The sequence below is a fragment of the Triticum aestivum genome, chromosome 6D, assembly GCF_018294505.1.
Source record: "Triticum aestivum cultivar Chinese Spring chromosome 6D, IWGSC CS RefSeq v2.1, whole genome shotgun sequence".
In the NCBI taxonomy this organism is placed as follows: Eukaryota; Viridiplantae; Streptophyta; class Magnoliopsida; order Poales; family Poaceae; genus Triticum; species Triticum aestivum.
This window is the reverse complement of record NC_057811.1, coordinates 31,868,896-31,884,617: the sequence shown is the minus strand read 5'-3', so window position 1 is coordinate 31,884,617 and position 15,722 is coordinate 31,868,896.

The window sequence follows — 15,722 nt, the reverse complement described above, 5'->3', positions numbered from 1 at the left end:
AAACCCACTTTCAATATTATCGCAAACACTATTATCAATCTCATATTCATCATGGGGTTTAAATAAATTTTCAAGATCATAAGAAGAATCATCCCAATCATGATCATTGCAACAAGTAGTAGACATAGCAAAACTACCATGAATCCCAAGCTTAGGGTTTTGCATATTATTAGCACAATTTACATCAGTAGAATTTATAATGAAATCATTCCAATCATGCTTTTTATTCAAGAATCTATCGTGAATCGCTTCATAAAGTAATTCATGACACTTTTCAGATTCACGAATTTCAAGCAAAACCTCATAAAGATAATCTAGTGCACTCAAATCACTATAAATTGGTTCATCATAATTGGATCTCTTAAAAAGATTAGCAAGCAGATGAGGATCCATATCTTAGGTTCTCTGTTTAGCAATAAATTATTCCAACCAAACGAGCAAACGAGCCAAGTAAGACATCAAAGCAAACGAAAAAGACGAACAGGAGAAGGGCGAATAAAATGGCAAGGGTGAAGTGGGGGAGAGGAAAACGAGAGGCAAATGGCAAATAATGTAATGCGAGGGATAAGAGTTTGTGATGGGTACTTGGTATGTCTTGACTTGTGCACAGAATCCCCGGCAACGGCGCCAGAAATGGCTCGTTGTCGGGCAATCAAAATCTTGACTTGACTTCGCGTAAGCCTCCCCGACAACGGCGCCAGAAATCCTTCTTGCTACCTCTTGAGCACTGCGTTGGTTATCCCTTGAAAAGGAAAGGGTGATGCAGTAAAGAAGGGTAAGTATTTCCGCCAGTTTTTGAGAACCAAGGTATCAATCCATTAGGAGACCACGCCCGAGTCCCACGCACCTACGCAAACAAATAAGAACCTCGCAACCAACGCGATAAAGGGGTTGTCAATCCTTTCACGGTCACTTACGAGAGTGAGATCTGATATAGATGATAAGATAATATTTTTGGTATTTTTATGGTAAAGAGTAAAAGTAAAGAAAGCAAAATAAATGGCGCCTGCCTGCCTCCATCTACTACTATTACTCCACACATCGACCGCTATCCAGCATGCATCTAGAGTATTAAGTTCATAAGAACAGAGTAACGCTGTAAGCAAGATGACATGATGTAGAGGGATAAAGTCATGCAATGTGAATAAACCCCATCTTTTTATCCTCGATGGCAACAATACAATACGTGTCGTTTCCCCTACTGTCACTGGGATCGAGCACCGCAAGATTGAACCCAAAGCGAAGCACTTCTCCCATTGCAAGAAAGATCAATCTAGTAGGCCAAACCAAACTGATAATTCGAAGAGACTTGCAAAGATAACCAATCATACATAAAATAATTCAGAGGAGATTCAAATATTGTTCATTGATAATCTTGATCATAAACCCACAATTCATCGGATCTCGACAAACACACCGCAAAAGAAGACTTACATCAAATAGATCTCCAAGAGAATCAAGGAGAACTTTGTATTGAGATCAAAGAGAGATAAGAAGCCATCTAGCTAATAACTATGGACCCGAAGGTCTGAGGTAAACTACTCACACATCATCGGAGAGGCTATGGTGTTGATGTAGAAGCCCTCTATGATCAATGCCCCCTCCGGCGGAGCGCCGGAAAAGGCCCCAAGATGAGATCTCACGGGTATAGAAGGTTGCTACGGTGGAAATAGGGTTTTGGCTCCGTGTCTGATGGTTTGGGGGTACGTAGGTATATATAGCAGGAAGAAGTAGGTCGGTGGAGCTACGAGGGGCCCACGAGGGTGGAGCGCATGCCCAGGGGGTAGACGCGCCCCCTGCCTCGTGGCCTCCTCGTTCGTTTCTTGACGTCCACTCCAAGTCCTCCGGATCACGTTTGTTCCGAAAATCACGTTCCCGAAGGTTTCATTCCGTTTGGACTTCGTTGATACTCCTTTCCTTCGAAACACTAAAATAGACAAAAAAACAGCAATTTGGACTGGGCCTCCGGTTAATAGGTTAGTCCCAAAAATAATATAAAAGTGTATAATAAAGCCCATTAAACATCCAAAACATAATATAATATAGCATGGAACAATCAAAAATTATAGGAGGAAGAAGAAGAAGCAACTACTCCGCACAGGGCCTCAGGGGAGCGGCGCCTCTAGCGGTGCCACATCAGGATCGGTGCCCGCGCCTGGGGCGCCTCCCTCCCTCGCATAGGAAGGCGCGCCCGGCGCCCTCCTCGGGTAGGGCTCGGGGGCTCTCTTCTAGAGGGCCTCAGATCTAGCCAACATCACGAGGGAGGCGCTCGGGCACCACGTGGAGGCGTGCTTTGGAGCACGTCTCCCTCAGGAGGACACCGGGCGAGGAGTGCCCGGTGCTCAGGAGTTCATCGCCAAGACCACTCAGGAGCTACAGGATGCGAGAGCCATGCGCGGCGACCGCCACCCACCTGGTGCAGCTCCCCGTCCAGGCGAGGATGGTGGGCTGCGCGTCTGCATCGACATCCCAGGGCTCAATAGGGCCACATCTCAGGAGCTCTTGTAGCCTTCACGCGTGGGACGTTGTGAGGGCCCACCGCACAGCTATGTTCGCATGCCGTTCGGCTTGCCGAGCATGGCGGCCGCCTTCCAGCGCAACCTGCGGAGTGTCCTGGCGGCTCAAGAAGCCAGGCATCACGCGGTCCTGGCGGAGATGGAGACGGTCCTCAAGGAACTACCTGGACCCCCGGAGCCTCCCGAGGCTCAGGGCCCCAGTGGCTCATGAGGAACAACCCCTTCGCCTCGCACCTTCAGCTACCCCAACATCTCTTCGACAACAGAACCAGGTGACATTTTCCAAGTTTATTTAGCTGGGAGCGCCCCCAGGGCTGCATCATTCCTAGGCCGCGTGGGCCTGTCCCTGCGGCATGTATCCTTTTACGCCTTTAGCTTACTCTGCTGGGGGCGCCCCTCGGGCTGCATCATCCGCAGGCCGCTTGGGTCCGACCAAGTGGCATGTATTGTTCGTGCATTTACCTAAGCTAGTTCGCTTTCCATGCATAATCTGTCTATGGTTATCACCTGCTTGATTGTCACCCACAACGGGAGTCGCGCGCCGATCGTCTTTCTTCAGGATCCTTCGCATAAGGGTGAATATCAAGCGTCCTCCGCGTGGCCGTTTGGAACTTGCCTAAAATCGAGGAGTCATACCAGCAGGCACGATTGGGTTACCCACACCCGTATTAATGAGAATCCCGTGATAAGGGGACACGATCTCTGCTTCGACAAGACGTGCCAAGAAAACCGCCTCGCAATATGTGCAGTAGCTGGTTGAGAAAAATGGTTCGAATAATGACCGGGCCGTGGCGTGGTGTCACGTTATGAAAAGTTGTCAGCAGATTAGATTTGTGGAATATTATACTCTCTACAGTGGTATGTGGAATTTGTTTTGCCGAGCCGGACACGATCCTTGTGTTCAAAATCTTCTATGGAGTATTCGGAGGAGGAACCCGCCTTGCAATGCCGAAGACGGTCTGCGCGCCGGACTCATCGTCATTGAAGCCTGGTTCAGGGGCTACTTAGGGAGTCCTGGATAATGGGGTCCTCGGACAGCCGGACAATACAGTTTGGCCGGACTGTTGGACTATGAAGATACAAGACTCAAGACTTCGTCCCGAGTCCGGATGGGACTCTCCTTTGCGTGGAAGGCAAGCTTGGCAATTCGGATATGTAGATCTCCTCCCTTGTAACCGAATCTGTGTAACCCTAGCCCCTCTGGTGTCTATATAAACCAGAGGGTTTAGTCCATAGGACAACAACAATCATAATCATAGGCTAGCTTCTAGGGTTTAGCCTCTATGATCTCGTGGGAGATCAACTCTTGTAATACCCATATCATCAAGATCAATCAAGCAGGAAGTAGGGTATTACCTCCATCGAGAGGGCCCGAACATGGGTAAACATTGTGTCCCCCGCCTCCTGTTGACATCCGCCTTAGACGCACAGTTCGGCACCCCCTACCCGAGATCCGCCGGTTTTGACACCGACACCTGCCGACGTACAACGTAAAGCAAATGGGAAGGAAATCACAAAATCTCAAGCAAATATTACAAGACATATTGTTCTGCCGATACCAAATGCAAGTCTAAACGCATCCACGAGGCATGGTGCATTTTGCAGAAACTAAACAGGGAAGGAGCCGCTAGCAAGTCATCTCGTCATCCCCGGACGCTGCCGCCGTCGCCCGCGAGGGACGCTTCTTCTCTAGCGGCGTTGGCCTCACCTACACCACTCGCCGGAGTTGCAGGATCAGCAGCACCGCCACTCGAGGCCGCGGGATCGAAGGCGCGGAACCTCTTCAGCAGGGCCTCCACATGACCCTTCACGGCTTCGGCAGCAGCTGTGAAGTGCTCGGCGTCCACAGGCTCCAGCAGCTCTTCAAGGCAGGCGGCAGGATTGCGAAGATGGAGGTGGCTGAAGACGTGCGTCAACGCGGCTGAGGAAAGGATGCGGACTTCTCCCTCTGCCAAAGGGCCGATGCCGCTCACGACTTCCTCAAGCGCCGCGACCAGATAAGGAAGCAGTTGGGCGGAGCCCTCGTCCTCGGTAGCTAGTGGCTCCTCCAAGCCTTTCTCGTAGAGCGACCGCAGCGCCTTGCGAGACCTCTCCTCGAGGAGCTTGAAGGCCGAGCGGTCCTCGGCCAGGACCTTCGCCATGGAGTCAAGCTCGGCTTTCTCCGCTTCCACCTCCTGCTTCAGCCTCTCCAGCCGGCGGTGCTCCGCGGCCTACGCCTTCCCCGACTAGTCCAGCTCGGTGTCGCGACCCTTGACGGCGTCCTCTCGGGCATTCATCTTCTCATCTCCGCCTGGCGGCCACGAGCTTCTTCCGCACGCTCGCTGCGCATGGTCTTCAGTTCGGCCTCCAGCAACCGGCAGCTATCCCGTAACACCCCAAAATTTTAACCTTGTTTTAATAATTAAAATTTTGCCAGGAAATTAAATTTTTTGTTTTCTGGGTTTATCTTTTGATTTCAGAACCCCCTTTTCTCTTTAATATTGTGGGTTTTTACCTCAAGTGGAAACTTTCCAAAAGTATTATTGGACTTGTATGCTCGCTCAACAAAACAATTCTTTAACAGTGGATTAATTTGCATAATTGTTTTCCTGAGCTTTATTCTTTTAAAATGATTTTTCATAAATTTGGAGCCTCTGTTGCACTCCAACCATTTGATCAATGCATTTAAAATTTTCGCCAAAATTTGGGGATGTCATGTGAGGTTTCCACATCACTTTTATGCAAGAATATCTTTTGGTCATTTGGAGATTTTGAGCTCTACATCAACTTTTCAAATCTGGTCCAGTAGGTATTTTTGCACTACAACCTATTTAAATATTCCATTAAAAATTCTTCCAAGTGTTTGGAAATGTCAGTAGATGCACATAATACAACCTTATGCAAAAACCCATTGGTGTTCTTTGAAAAAGTTGAGGAAATCATCCTCATCTTCATTCTGGTCCAGTTTGGTGATTTGTACTGCAACCCTAAATTGTTTTGCTCTAGTGCCCTTGAGCTTTTTCCTGCTTGTAGTCCTCCCTACAAAATCCTTAAGCCCAGGAGAGTGGACCCATTGGAGGATTTTTAGTGCATGCAATGAAGCCTTGTTCTTGCTGCCCAAAACTGAAGTTTTGCAAAACTTGCACTAGCAAGTTTCTGGTTTTGCCCAAATGATCTTGCCATCATCACCTACATCTAGGGAGAACCTGATCTGGAGTTTTTGGCCACTCCAAGGGTTGCCTAGATGCACTTAGCAATCTGTCGAGCACCTTGTGTGCATGGTCAGTTTTGACATGATTTTTGCCTTTTCAGTGTGACCTTGCACCTCTGGACAAAATAGCATGTCCACTAAGCTCCTGGAAGACTCTAACCTAGGTCTGCTAATTGCCAGCCTCCCCCAAGCCCCGTGGCATGCATTGGCATTTCGTCGAGTGGCTAGCGTGCGTGCTCTGGGCGCGCCCAGAGCGCACGTTTTGCATGCGCGCGCACCGAGCCGCCGCGTCGCACTGCCGCCCTCCCCGCACCCGTTCTGGCCCTTGGCCACCCGCAGCCAGCACGCCCGCCCCTTCCCTCACCGCAGAGCCGCCCCTGGAGCCCCACAGTGCCGCCGTCAGGTCGGCCACGGCGGCTAGCGGCCGGCCACAGCAGGCTCTGCCATGGACGGCGCCGCCCAAGCCACCCGCGCGCGCCAGCTGCCCCCTGGAACAGCCTGGGCTCATCCACAAGCCCGTCCGCACGCGCTCATCGCCGCCACGTAGCCCTACAGCTACAGAACGGCGTTCGCCAGCATTCTTATCCACGACCGCCAGGGGACCGACCTCGAACGCCTATATAAGGGGACCCCGAGCTCGACCAAGCACTCAGGCAACCTCGTTCTATCCCCCTAGTGCCCCAACACCCACCAATCGACGTCGGGAAGCTATCTTCCCCGACTACGGCCGGTTCGGCCGCCGCCGCCTTCCGGTGCCGTTCGTCGTAACCAGGGCCTCCCCTCCCATCCAACGCCACCGTCCGACTCCCCTCGGCTGTGCGGAGTCGCCCAGCCTCTAAGCTTCGATCGGGAGACACCACAGCCCAAATCCTCAATCTTGCCCGAAGCCTCCGCCGCCGCGAAGCTCGCCGCCGACGATCCCCTCCGTCCCCGAGGCCCTTTCGACTATCGGGAGGATCGTCCTGGAACGGCGGATCCTTCCCCACCCTCGGATGGCTCCTAGGAGTAGTCGTTCGCCGGCGTCGATCGCCGAAGCCCCCGCCTCGGCTCGGACAGAGGAGGAAGGAGGCGGGGGACTAGTCAAACCTGACAAGTGGGCCCGCTGGACCCACTGTTAGTGACCCAACCCTGCCACCACGCGTTTAAGTGGACGCGTAAACCCCTGAAGTACGTCTCCTCTGCTTCGAAAACGTACTTTCCCCCGAAACGTTTTCTTTTTCTGATTTTATTAAAAACAGAACTTTGACTGGCTATATCTTTTAAAATAAAACTCCAAATGAGTTGATTCTTTTTCCTACCTCTCTCAAATTTCATCTAGTTTATTTTAAGATTTATTTAAAAAATAGTTAGGACAACTTTTTGTACTGTTTTATATGTTATTTGAATATTCTTCAAAAATAGGAAATGGAGAGAGAAGGAAACTTTCAAAAGGTTTTGGAATACACACTTCCTCTCCACAACCTGAAGGCAAGCATCCTGAACTCTGGCATAATATTTTTGGGTGTTGTTGGTACGGTTACAACACTACCTTGACTTGGAGCATACGTTATTTCATGAGGCGATAAAATCATACGCATGAGTGCACAATGGAGATTCTTTGCTGTTAGAATGGATATGCTGGTGATAGTGATGATCCTCGTGAGCTTCTCATGCATACCGGAAGGAAGTCGGGAAAGTCGTGGTCTTGGGTAGACACGAGCTTGTCCCCAGTTCCTCGTCGAGACGAGTGTGTCCGGTATGGCATGATGAGGTATGATGAGCGGTGATTCTGTCTGTTAGTTGAAATATGTTTGTTACGCTAATCATACAGGGAATGCTTGAACCTCCTGAGTCGGCCATAGATCGAGTCTTGTTCTAGTAACCCCCATGCTTGTTTCGTTCTACCATTTGTCCCTGCCGCAGGTAGGGTACGGTTCAGTAAGTTGTCAACCCCTTCCTAGCACACACCGTACAGAGAGGCCATGGTGGAAGATACCGGATGCATCCGGTAGGCATGCCACCTGGTTTGGGGGCATGGGTGTTTCCTGTTGGGACCGAGAGGGGGGCACCCCTTAGAGCGCGCGATGTAAATTTGATCCCATGCTAAGTCGAGGTTGTAGCCTCCCCACCTAGAGTTTTGCTTGACAGGTGTCGTGGGTGATTCCAGACACCGGTAAGTTAAGCTGGTGTGTGCGGGTCAGGTGTGTTTTCAATTAAAAGACCGTAGGCGGAATTAGTCCCGATGGACTAAATAAATCCGTTACTCATGGGTAAAGAGTACACCCTCTGCAGAGGTTAAATCTATCCGGAAAGCCATGTCCATGGGTAAGGACTACAGGCTGAGATGGGTCTAGTGACGGTTTTCGAATGGAGAAACGGCTAAACCAGAACATTGATTATGACCTATGGCATATGAGGATTAGGATTATTATTATTGTGGACTAATCATTTACATTATTTGAATTATTGAGTATCCTCGGGACGGTTCTACCTCCTGGATAGTCGCTGCGATTATTTTCTTATAAGCCCTTTATGTGGTGTCGCTCAGACGCACGACTGTGGCATGCTTGTTATTTTCTTTTATTCATATGCCCTTTATGTGGTGTCGCTCAGACGCCCGACTGAGGCATGATTTATCTTATTATCCTTTCGAGGCGTCACTTCAGAAACTCGATCGGTGCATTCTATTCCTACTCCCATATTACATATTCATATTTTGCCCGCATGCGTACATCATGGATTTCGTTTATTTCGTGACAGATGTTATGATCATAGAATATTTCGGAGCATGATTATCCCCTGTTATATTATACCCGTGTTCAAAATGTTTGCGAGTACATTGAAAAGTACTCACTGGCTTGTCCCTGGCTATTGTCTTGGCCAGATTTCTTGCATGGAGAGAAGCATTGCGATGACAGCCCCGGAACCTAAGCATTATGATGATAGCAGCCCCGCGAAGATAGGAGTTATCCTGGTCAGCTGTTCCTGCGGGAAATGGAGTCCCATAGACGCAGATGAACCACAAACCGCTTCCGCCATCAACCACTAGAAACCAAGTGTTGTACTCATAGGCCACAATGGCCTTGTACTACATATTTTGTACTTTGCTTGGAATTTCTATATCAAGTTGGTGCCTCATCAGCTAACAGTAATCCTGGGGCTGGTGAGCACAAGGGCCATTTTCTGGGAAATTAATATCCCAAAAAAACGGTCCTGACATATCCTGGGCGGCCCCGGTGGCCTACCTGTCCTTCTCGGAGGTTGCTGTCGCGTGGCTCGGCAGCGCCCGAACGGACATGTATGAGTGAAGCCAGCCAGAGACCAGCTCCAGGCGCCCGGCTACCAGGCAGGGATCGGCACCTTGAAGATCTTCTCGCAGCAGGATCATCGCAGAAAGAGTGCGCCCAGGACGTCACAGGAGGCAGAAGGATCCGGTGTCAGCAGTGCGGCAGGAGGAGGAGGAGGTAGCATCGCCACCATGGCCTTGGAGGCTGGGGGCTCCTGAGCATTGGCGACCTTAGCAGCCAAGCCGGACGTTGGCACCTCCGGAGCCAGGTGGGCCACGGGGGCTGACTCCTCCCGAGGATGCTCCCCCAAGCCTCGCGAGGTTGATCGGGCCGGAGAAGCGCGAGCGCCGTCGCTGCCCTTATGCATGGAAAGGGGTGAGGCCGCCGTGGGCGATCTGGCCCCGAGCAGTACCACCTCTTCCTCCTTCCTCTTCTTCAACGCGGGGTCGGCCTAATTGCACAATGGAGTAGCGTCAAGGATAAGTAGCAGAAGCAAGAACAAGGAAGGACAAGAACACTTACTGGTCCACCACGGTGTAGTCTGTCCGCTTCTTAAGCTTGAAGCATGAGAGCCTCGCAGCCTGAGGTGCAGGCGCGCGGGCTCCAGGAGCGGAAGAGGGGGCAACAGATGGGCCGAAAGCAGCTCCAGGGGGTGTCGGAGTAGGAGCATCGTCTCGGGAGATCAGTGCCGACCTGCCCCTCGTCGGAACCTCGGCCGGTGGCCCACTTCGGGGGCTGGCCTTGGACCTCGAGGAGCCCTTAGCCACGGGCGGCTTCTCTCTCTCTGGGGGGACATCAGCCTTGTCATCATCATCAGGCAGGGTGCGGAGGATGTCGGCCTTGCGCAAGGAGGAGGTCTCCCCCATCCCCTCGCGGGTCGCCTCCGAGTCGCGCTCCTCATCCTCCTCCTCTTCCTCCTCCCCATAGGAATCGCCAGAAGACACGACCACCGGTGCCGTCACCATCGGGACCCCAGGGGGCGCCATTGGCACTAGCCTGCGCCCGTCAAAGGTGGGCACGGCGGCCGCGACCTGCGGCCCGTCCTTGCGAAGGAACAAGGGAACGAAGGCACTCGGTGGATACTCCTGTTCGTCCCCGACCAGGAGGTGGAGAGCCATAGCCAGCTCTTGTTTAGACAAGACCGCCGGGCTCAAGCAAAGCGTATCTTCTTCGCCCCCAAGAATCCACAAGGGGCATGAGCGTGCCTAGAGCGGAGCCACACGCAGCATCAGGAATTCCCTCAGGAGCATGGCCACCGTTAGCATCACCGCCGTCGCGTTGCCCGTATTCAGGTCGGCGGTCATCTTCTCTAGAACTGGCTTCGCCCGGTAGTCAGTAAGCATCGCGCAGAGCCACCCTTTGTTGGACTGGGGCATCTCCGTCGGCAACGTCAACCGTGGGTGGACACACTTGGCATCCATCATGACCCACTTGCTCTTGAAGCCCTCGGCCTTCTTTCCGGCCTTCGAGATCGCGTTTGCCTTACCTGTTGTGACAAAGTTGGCCGTCATTGATCCGGAGGAAGAAGAAGTGGCGCAGCAGAGCCACGGACGGCATCACCCCGACGTACGCCTCATAGTAGAAGGCGAAGATCGACAGGAGAAGAACAGAGTTGGGATGAAGATGAAGGGCTTGCAGCCTGTAATGGCGGAGGACGTCGTAGAAGAAGTCGGAGAAGGGGGGAACAAGCCCCGCAACAACGCTGCTCATGAAGAAGGGGTAGGAGGTGCTTCTCGAAGCCTCCGGCTCGGCGAAGCCAGCCCGGAGCTTGGTCTTCCCCTTCTTGTTGTTCTCACCTGCCGTCCGTAGATGCGTGGCGGCAAGGTTCTTCTCTGAGACATTGGGCGCGTCCAGAGCCGTCTCGTACCAGGCGGGTGGTGTAGCTGCCTTGACATTTCGGGCGCCATTGGTCGCTGCCTCGGCAGGGAATCAAAGAAGATTTGGAGATTTCGGAAGCAAGGAGCAAGAAAGGGGATCTGGAGCAAGACAAAGGAAAGCAACGAAGGCAAGCGTTGCCCGCGCCAGTCTTTTGTCAGACGGGCAGTTGCCGAGGCGGCATGGGGAAGCGGAGACGCCCACGTCCAATCAATCGCCATGCGTCAACCAAGGCCGCAGGCTGTTGGGGCCCGTGGAGCTCCGCACATGCCCTTTGGCTTCACCTCGAAGCCAAGTCCCTTGGGCCCGGGGGCTACTGTCGGCGTCCTGGGAAGCCCTTTGGCTTCACCTCGAAGCCAAGTCCCTTGGGCCCGGGGGCTACTGTCGGCGTCCTGGGAACGGGGGTCCCCAGACTTTTCTGCCTGCGGCCCACGGCGTGGCTCCACTAAGCGGCCCTGTACGGCCCATCTTCACCCGCAAACATTCAAGACCATCACGAGGAGCCAAGCCTCGCGAGGCGGATGACAGAAGACCTCCTCGCGAGGGGCGGAGAGATCAAGGCAAGGGGCACCTCGCAAGGTTCTTGTGATGCAAGCCATGATGACTGCAGCCAGGCGGGCGCCAGCGCGCAGTGTCCTCATTTCCTCTTTGGTGCTAAAGAGGCAAGCGCAGGCGAGGAGTCCCGAGGCATCAGGCAAAGGTTTCCATATCGGTGCAACAAGACTAAGACCAGCAGGACGGCAGGACGGAGGTCACCGTGGAGCCCAAGACGGCGTCACCACCAGAGCCTTTGGCAGGCAAAGACCACCTATAGTCAGGATAACTTGTACTAGTTGTCTCCCTTCAAATTTGGCTGTTGTGGGATCCCTTCCCGCTCAATATTTGGGAAGAGGACTAGGGCCCCTATAAATAGGACTAGCCACCACCATAGAAGGGGGGCGATCGACGGATCATTTAGATCACCCTCATCCAGACAAGCTCACGAAACACAAGAGCACCTCTCCTCAGGAGGCTGTTCTTCCCTTGTAACTGATCATCCTCAGCCCAAGAGGCAATCCACCACACCACACTGGAGTAGGATATTACACCACATCGGTGGCCCAAACCAGTATAAACTCTCGTGTCTCTCGTTCTTTGGGTTCGTCGAGCTAGGCCTTTCGATCGTTGTGGGAGTGGGCTAGGGAGAGAGAGATCTTCGTGCGCACCCAAGTGTTCGAACCTCAATGCCGGAACCCGAAATCCCACAAATCATAGCAATTATCATACCATTCATCCTTCGGTAAGAACGAAGGGATATTAAACAATGTATGAGTTGGAGGGTTACTCTCATTAGAAGGTGGGCACGGTTAGCTAATCCGCTCTTCCTCCTTTTGTTCTTCGCTCTCCTCATCACATTTTTCATCCAATGAGCTGACAGTTTCATCAATTCCTTCTTCCATAGTCTCCTGCAAAATATTAGTCTCTTCTTGGACAGTGGAGACCTTCTCAATAAATTCATCAATATCGAAATTGAATTTATAATTATCATAGCAATATTTAAGGATAGCAAAATTTTCAGGTCTATAAACTGAATCATCAAAATCTTCAAACTTTTCAAACAAAGATTCAATTTCATAAGCACCCTGAAAAGCAACAAATTCTTCTATTCGTTCCACATCATAGTAATCATAAATACCATTAGCATAAGAAGCCAAGGTTTCATTATGATTAAATTTGCATGAAAACGGAAGGTGTGGAGCATTCATCCTAGAGCAGCAAGTAAAATCATATCTCAAGCATAAATCCCGAGCATACCAATGCAATATATAAATTTGATCCCATAACAATTTCCCTTTATGCGTCAAGCGATAATCCCTAAAGTATTCACGTTGATCCAACGTTACTCCCATTATATAGTTGAATGGGGTTTTCTCAGGATTATCAAAGTAGTGCATAATATCTTTCACATAATAAGCATCGATGGTTTTAGGAGGTTCCCCATCTCCATGAGTAGCAAGTAAAACTAATTTTTTTGGTGTTTGGTGTTCCATATCCATAACTAAACATAGGGAACAACTTAGAATAGAAAATAAAAACTACTTAGTGATAAAGCAAGCAAGCACACACGAGAATATTCACCCCACGCTATTGCTCCTCGGCAACGGCGCCAGAAAAAGGTCTTGATAACCCACAAGTATATGAGATCGTTTTTAGCCTTTTTCGATAAATAAGAGTGTCAAACCCAACGAGGAGCTAAAGGTAGAACAAATATTCCCTCAACTTCTATCGACCACCGATACAACTCTACGCACACTTGACGTTCGCTTTACCGAAAACAAGTATGAAACTATTTTGTACGAGTGATGCTAGAACTACTTTGCAAGAATAAAACTAGAAGTACTTTGTAAGAGAATAAAAGTTAGGTGTTTAGTAAACGGGTTTTTGTCAACAAGAAATTTATTTGTCCCTAGGCAATCGATAACAAGTACCGGTAATCATTCTTGTAATTTTATATGAGGGAGAGGCATGAGATAACATACTTTCTCTACTTGGATCATATGAACTTATGATTGGAACTCTAGCAAGCATCCGACTACTAAAGATCATTAAGGTCGTGAAACCCAACCATAGCATTAAGTATCAAGTCCTCTTTACGCCATAACCCACCTACTCGGGTTTAAGCTTCTCTCACTCTCGCAACCCACCATAAGCGAATCATGAACATATTGCAACACCCTACAGCGGGGGCCCCTCACATTTGCGGGAGAACGGAGGGCACCATAGGATAGCACCATAAATAAAATATACAATCATACCAACCAAGATCACGATTAACCCACAGGACAAAACGGATCTACTCAAACATCATAGGATAACCATAGATCATTGGGAAATAATATATGGAATTGAGCACAATGTTTAAGTAGAGATTACAGCAGGGAGAAGAGGTGTTACACCACTACATAGAGGGGGAGAAAGTTGGTGATGATGGTAGCAAGATTGTTGATGTAGGTCGCCGTCACGATCCTTGCCCCGGCACGACTCCGGCGCCACCGGGAGAGAGGGGGAGAGAGCCCCCCCTTCTTCTTCTTCCATGGCCTCCCCCTAGATGAGAGGAGTGTTCCCCCTCTGGTCCATGGTCTCCATGGCGGCAGAGGGCAGGAGCCCCTCCGAGATTGGATCACCCTCTCTGTTGTCTTCTGTTTCGCGCTCCCCTGATATGGCCGAAAACCGTTTCTTATATTCCGGGAGATCCGTAACTCCGATTGCGCCTTGCGCCCGAAGTAGAGCTCCAACCGACGTTCGAGGAGGGCACAACCCACCACCACGCGCCAGGGGCCTCTGGCGCGCCCTGGTGTCTTGTGGGCTGTGTGGGCCTCTGTTTGTGGTGATTCCATCTCCCAAAAATCACATATATTCCAAAATAATTCTCCGTGAAATTTTATTGCATTTGGACTTCGTTTGATATGGATACTATGCGATACAAAAAACATGTAGAAAACAGGAACTGGCACTGGGCACTGATCAATAGGTTAGTCCAATAAATCATATAAAAAGTTGCTAAAAGTATGTAAAAGTTGTATCATATTGGCATGAAACAATCAAAAATTATAGATACGACAGAGACGTATCATTATGCATGTTCCTTTGCATCTAGTTGGTTACATGCTTACTTGGTAGTGTTCTTGCTATGTGCTTGCATGGTATTTATTTATGATGCTAGTAGTCATGCTATGATCATGTGTAATGTTATGCTTATGCTCGTTGGTATGCCATGCTCATTTGGTTTAATGCTTAATTGTGGTTATGCTCAATGATTATGTTGCACCTCCAGGCTTATGTTGATATCATGCTCGTGCATTATAGTTGCATTATATTTTATAATGGCTCAGCTCATTGCATTCAAGTTTAACAGGATAATAATGAACTTGAACAACTGTTGGCTGAGTCATGTGCCACCAAATCGAGCTGACCAGTGCAACCACATTTTCCTTTTATGGGAAGGCCCTAATGCGGTCTATTATCATGCCTCTTACCGGTGCCTCCAATGAGGGAAGGTTATGGGCGCGCGCTACCTTGATCAGGTAGGCGGGCATAAACCTTGTGTGTCCGTTGTTGTTGTAAGGATCCTTGTTCCTGATTGGGACCGTTTTTGTTTTGCCACGATGGTGGCCGTTGGATGTCACGAGTTGACATCAGGGCCACCCAGGAATTAGACCAAAGGGGAGTTTGTCGGAGTGGCTGGGAGCGTATGATGGAAATAGATCGGTTTTGTCGGAATGCCCTTGGTCCACCCGAATGGGAGCATGAGGCCATGGGCTCCGTGGTGTGGGTACAGTGTACTAACCTCTACAGAGTGTGTGTTTAAATCTATCGATAGCCACACCCGTGGATATGGGCCCAGTTCGTAGTCGGTCACACCATGAGCCAACTATAATAACTTGCTTAATAATAACCCCGGTTCGATGATGAGAATGAGATTGGTTGTGATCAAGAGAGGATCACGGAGGTATCGTGGATACCGAAGTTGGTTGATCTTTATGTGATCGCGAGAGGATCACGAAGGTATCGTGGATACCAATGTGTTAGGGAACGTAGTATTTCCAAAAGTTTACCTACGATCATGCAAGATCTATCTAGGAGATGCATAGTAACGAGACGGGAGAGTGTGTCCACATACCCTCGTAGACCGAAAGCGGAAGCGTTTAGTAACGCGGTTGATGTAGTCAAACATCTTCGCGATCCAACCGATCCAAGCACCGAATGTACGGCACCTCCGCGTTCAGCACACGTTCAGCTCGATGACGTCCCTCGAGCTCTTGGTCCAATCAAGGAAGAGGGAGAGTTCTATCAGCACGAGGACGTGGTGACGGTGATGACGAAGTTACCGGCGCA